The sequence below is a fragment of the Dicentrarchus labrax genome, unplaced genomic scaffold (genome assembly GCF_905237075.1).
Source record: "Dicentrarchus labrax unplaced genomic scaffold, dlabrax2021, whole genome shotgun sequence".
Taxonomy (NCBI): domain Eukaryota; kingdom Metazoa; phylum Chordata; class Actinopteri; family Moronidae; genus Dicentrarchus; species Dicentrarchus labrax.
The window spans coordinates 28,593,563-28,599,762 of record NW_026136718.1 but is presented as its reverse complement, the minus strand read 5'-3'; the positions used below and the strand labels follow the sequence as shown (position 1 = coordinate 28,599,762).

At 37.1% G+C, this 6,200-nt stretch overlaps 1 long non-coding RNA gene across 1 annotated transcript; it reads left to right on the top strand.

Annotated features, from left to right (window-relative positions):
• Positions 1-566: 566 nt before the first annotated feature.
• On the top strand, positions 567-2,522 carry LOC127350834 (uncharacterized). The gene is made up of 3 exons (XR_007880645.1): positions 567-794; positions 1,498-1,659; positions 2,116-2,522. It is a non-coding gene; the product is annotated as an uncharacterized LOC127350834 (long non-coding RNA).
• Positions 2,523-6,200: the final 3,678 nt, after the last annotated feature.

The following is a 6,200-nucleotide window of genomic DNA, read 5'->3' as shown; positions in this document are numbered from 1 at the left end:
CAGTAAACACAGTAACATCACTGTGTATGATTTTTACAGTAGAATACTGTAAATCTTACAATAAAACCTTGTTCACGTGACAAAATCACAGTAGTTTAAGGGTTACTGTAAAGAAAATCACAATAGCCAGTATAGTACTGTAAATAGTAAAGTAAACTACTGTATTTTTTCTTTATTGTGTGTATTAGATTTTTAAAAAAGTATATCATAACAAAAACAATGATTAACTCATAGTTTTGATCTAAGGTTTTTTTTTTTATCATAAGTTTGACCCTTTATATCTTATATATGTCTTCTTATCTCATCTCATCATATCTCTCTAACAGTTCTTCCAGACATTTGTTGTAATTTCCTTTGGAATATCTCTTATTGATATCACTGAAAACTTTATATTTCCAAAGAATGTCTAATAAGGATCCGTAGAGGCGCTCTGATATTTCTTATGGTAGGAGAAAGTTTGACAGACATAGCAACAGTAACTAAGGGGGCGGGGCTTATCGAAGGGTCAAATTGACTTATTATGGGACTTTTATTTTCTATCAAAGTTTTTTCCCGCCTCACTTTCAATTTATCCAATGAGGATCAAGAGAGGTCAACGGTCGTGCTTCTAATGGGCCAGTCACGTCATTTCAAAACCGGACTAACCGCGAACACCGCAGGAAGTTTGCGGTTCTGACTCCGCAACAAAGCTCCGTGTCTGCTCGCTCCTGGAGACTTTTATTGCTTCGCTGCGCGGGAGAAGTTTTTTCCACCCTTGGCCTCCGCGGGTCCGCCACCAAACGTCCAGAAAATCGGTAAGTACCATCACTAGCAGCGAAAGAAATAGTTCCACACTCTGCCTCCTGCTCAGGCTGTGATGAACCACTGTACCCAGCTAGGTTAGCAGTTAGCTTGCTATCACAATGAATTACTCATGCAAGCTCTGTCATTTCACAACACTGGACACATAGCTACAATCTGTTAGCCCCTTTTTTTTTACTTTTAGTGGCTTCACATATGTTAGTTTATTTGTGTGCACAGCACCAAGCTCCTGGGTGTTTCTGCTGGCGAATATTATAAGATAATGAATCCAACATTGTGGATTATCTTGAGCAGGCTGGCTGTAGAATGAAGAGACATATGGAGAGTAGTAAGTACTGCTGATCCTACTACATGCATTGCGTGTGCCTGATAAATATATATACTGAACTTTATTCCCACTGGCATTGTTTAATTAATGTGACATTATGCCCCATACATGTATTACTTGTTACATAACTGCGCTTGTGTCAACACTTGGAGTAACAAGTGTTTTTCAGACAGTATTATCACCTCTAAAAGGGGGGGAAAGAATTCTGAGAAATAAGTTAATGCATGTCCAAGATACTGTATTTTCTTTATTTTTATCTATTTAATAAAAGTTTGTTTTGTTTTTCTCTGCAAACAGTTATTTGTAACCGGTTACTCGTTAACATGTACATATTGTCCCACCCTTAACTCCTATACTCATTTTCATAGGTTTTTAGTCAGGATTAATCCGGACTCCACCAAGTGCAGTGCCAAGGAGCAGATGAGCCGGAAGACTGGGAGAGTGGTGAAGCGGAAGACTTCATACATGAACCCCCAATCTCCTTCATCAGGGACTTCACTGAGTTCGATTGGCAAACTGACTAGATGCAGGTGAGGTTCTGATGATAGCTTTTGCATTGAAAGTTCAAGATGGTTTATTCAAAGATGTTCTCTCAGATATCTTATTAAATAATGTGTGTTAAGCTACTGCTGTGTCAGTGACTGAATGCTGATGGAGACTATGGTCCACTGATGAAGGCTCTTGAGTCGACTTCAGCAGGAAAAATCAAACATGCTGTAATTCATGATCAATCAAAAACATGTTAATCACAGTTAATTCAACATCTCTTTAAGCATTTTAACACATTGCTAAACTCAATTGCATCTTGAATCAAAATGTCGGCTACCTTAAACTGAATGCAGCACTGTCATCTTTGGATATTTGATACACTTTCTATCAGGAATAAGTACCTTGACACGACATCGCCATCTTAGACCTTCATACGTGGTGCATTACAAAGTGACTGTAATAAATGTAATTGTTTGTGTTTTCTTCTTTAATTTCAGGGCTCCAACTGGGATCTGGGTCTCCAAGTTCAGGGCAAGCAAGAGGCCATAGACTTTTATTTCAAGTGTGAGGGGAATGAGAGGACTTTACAGTGTCCTGATGCATTGTTCATGCAAATGTTCAGTATTTTAAAGTAAATGTATAATTGTGAAGCTCGGCTGACTGCTTTTTTTTTTTTTTTTTTTTTTGATTTCTTGTTTCTAATGTTTCAGGCGTGCCTGGGTAGTTGCAGTAGTCAGACAAAGTAGAGGTGTCTCTTTCATTGTTGTGTTGGTTCTGAAGTGGTACTTGATCTGAAAAGTTTGGTAACCTGTGCTTTATCATGTTCCTGTTCACCAAATGTCTTCAATGAATAATTGTGTCAACAATTTTCTTGTTTTCTGTAGTAAATTGAAATATTTTAGAATATGGGTCATTCTATTAATGTTGGATAATAAGTCAAAGTGATGCAGTATTTAAATTGTACAGTGAGTAACTGAATTTACAATGATCAACAGTTACCCACTGTTAACAGTACAGTATTGCCATTTACAATACCATTTTAAAAAATCACAGTATTTAATTGGTATTTATTTTACAGTAAATACACCAATACTGTAAATGGAAGTACAGTATGGCTACTGTAAAACATTTACAGTAACTTGCTGGTTAATTGTTGCCAGTAAGTTACTGTAAATTTTAAGGTAATTTTGTTACAGGGTGGATGAAAAATTAGAAAAGATGCTGCACGACATCACCACAAATATCTCTCAGAGTTTGAAAGAAGTCACGACCGTGTCAGTGAGGTGGAACAGAGAATTTTAGTGGTGGAAAATGTGTCTACTGAACAGCATTTGCTAGTCTTACAGGTAAAACAGGGAAGTAGCTGACAGAACGGATCCAAGATTATGAGAATAGAGGTCGACGCAAAAACCTGAGGATTATTGGCCTGCAAGAGAAGCTGGAGGGAACAAACCCAACAGAGTTTATGGAGTCCTGGATTCCCCAGCTCCTACAACTAGACACCAAAGCGGGCCATATCAAGTTGTGATGGACCACAACAGTTTGTGAAGGACCAAGTGTTAGTCTTTGTAATGGCCACTGTTTTGTTACATGTTATCAGCACGCTCAGTCCCGTTAGTATGCTATTCATGCCTCCCAAAGACAGGCTGGATGTGGGCTGTGGATAATGATAAACGTGTGACAGTGATGAGTGGCAACAACTTAAGATATGCTAAGTACTTAATTTAACTGAACATAGCTAGTATTAAACTCTGTACTTGGAATGTACGGGGCATTCATCACCCAGTGAAGAGAAAAAAGATTCTCACCTCTCAAAAAGGAAGGAGTGGACATCGCCCTCCTACAGGAAACCCGTCTGAAGGATCAAGGACATCTTAAACTGAAGCGGGACAGGGTTGGTCAGACTTTTTTCTCATCCCACACAAACAGCAGAGGGGTATGTATCCTGATAAATAAGAAATTGCCCTTTAAACTTCTTGTGTTAAGGACAGTAGTGGGTGATATATTATAATTAAGGGTCTGCTGTATGGGAAATACATCTCAATTCTTAATGTTTATGCGCCACCAAATCACCCTACTGACTTTGTCACAAAGGCATTCTTGGAGTTTGCAGAACTTGAAACTGAATGTTGTATTGTAGGTGGGGACTTAAAAATGCCACCTGAACCCGCTTATGGACAGAATGCCTGCAGATCCTAGGGTCCTATCAAAAACTGCCAGGGCACTAATAGACACATGTGAGGAGTTTGGGTTTATTGATGTTTGGAGAACTGTGCATCCTACTTCTAAAGAGTTCACTTTTTTTCCAATGCTTATAAGAGCAGTTCTAGAATAGATTATTTTTTCATCCCTAAGTTAATGCTTTCCTCTGTGTCTTGCGATCATTGTTGGGCAAGTTACTTTTAAAAAGTAATTAGTTACAGTTACTAGTTACTTCTTCCAAAAAGTAACTAAATTAGTTACTCAGTTACAAATTATAAAAGTAACTAGTTACTTCAGAAAGTAACTATTGCGTTACTTTAGAGTACATTTTTAAATGCTCAAATGTGACCCCACCTCCACCCCTCTTTAACAGAACTTAAAATACATGTGCATGTTCAATTATTTATGATAAATCTGAATATTATAATGAGATTGACACTTAATACAATCCATTATTAACAGAAACAATGTACGCAAATCTAAACTATTTTAATGTTGCTGTGGGACAAAGTGAAACTAGCCTCCAATCAAATGCCATGTATGTAGATATTATGTTCATATAGTGGATCCATACAAATAACACAATAGATGTTTTGGAACTTTTGATATTTATTGCCCCTCAACAGGCCACAACTGGGCAAAATTAAATTATGCTTGTTAAGCACTATACCAAAAATAAATAACAAATATATACACTCTTTGTAGTGCAAATAAAACAAAAAAAACTTCAGACAATTGGTAGATATACTGTACTTCAAGTATTTTCTTCCTTGAAAAAGTAGAACAGTGTAACAATATGAGGTGCTTTCAATCTAACTGAAAAGTACAATGTATAGCAAAACTAAGGAATCCAAATATAAACAGGTAATACATAAGAAATAAAAAATACATCTCCATAAAAATAAATCTCTTTCTCTGGCCATTGCCAATCTCACTTCTAGAGGCTGCAGCCAGCCAACAAATAAATCTAAATTAAATGATGCTCTTTAAGCAATGTACCAAAAATGTATTCAAACAATATATACACTCTTTTTAGTGCACATGTAATAAGATGCAACACAATTCGCCATACCTGTCTCTCGTTGACTGACTCGCTTGTGTTGTTCGTTGTGTGTCCGACTATGCGTGCTTTCGAACACCTGCCCAACTCTACCTCTGATTGGCTTACCATGAAATTTTACTCAACCTCAGCCAATCGTCAGCATTTATGTGCTTGTCTCGTGCACTGCCCACTAACCAAGGAAGAACAGTAAAAAGTCTTTGCCTCTCGGCTCAGAGATCTAGTTGGTCTGATGACAAAAACAGCTTCAATTATAGTAACGCACCGCATTTTTTGGCAGTAATGGTAACAGTGTTATTAAGATGGGAAGAGTAATCAATTAGATTACTCGTTACTGAAAAAAGTAACGCCATTAGTAACGCCGTTATTTATAACCCCGTTATTCCCATCACTACTTGCATATAGGAACTATTTCTATTTCTGATCACAGCCCAATATTCTTATAGTTTGCTCTTTACCGAGAAACAGTGCTCTTCTAATTCCTGGAGGTTCAATCCACACTTACTTAGTGATCCCAATTTCATTTCTTACTTTATATCAGAATTTAACATATTTTATACAATAAATAAAACCCCAGATATAACCCCATCAATATTATGGGAAACCTGTAAGGTTTATGCCAGAGGCCTTATTATCTCCTATGTTAGACGTAAGCAACGTAAATCTTTAGAAGCCCAAAGGAAATTAGAAGGCAAACTTGCGGATTTGGAGAAGACATATGCGAAATACACCTCTGATATTAATATGAAAGCAATGTTGGCTACAAGAGCATCTCTAAATTCTCTTCTTAATCAGAGCTGAGCAGAGTATTCCATTTGCTTAACAAAGACTATATGAGTATGGTAATAAACCAAGTAAGTATCTTGCAAGACTAGTGAACAAGAGGACTGACTCTCAGACAATTTCATCTATTAAAGACACAAATGGACACAGTAAATCTGATAAAGTTAATATTTGTAAGGTTTTTAGGGAATTTTATAGCCAGTTATATAGTAGTGAAGAGCAGGACTTGATTGATAGATTTATGTCGAAGCTTACTTTACCTAAACTGACGGAGGAACAAACACAGGGGCTAAATGGACCAATTGCAAAGCAGGAGGTTTTCGAGGCATTGCAGACTTTACAATCAGGGATCTCTCCAGGCCCAGACGGCCTTAGCAGTGAATTCTATAAAGATTTTAAATCAGAGCTTATGGGACCTTTTTTGGAGATGCTAAATGAATCATTTAATAAATGCTCTTTACCTATATCACTTACAGAGGCCAATATTAGTCTTATACTTTAAAAAGGGAAACGTCCCAAACATTAGGCTTTATCAGC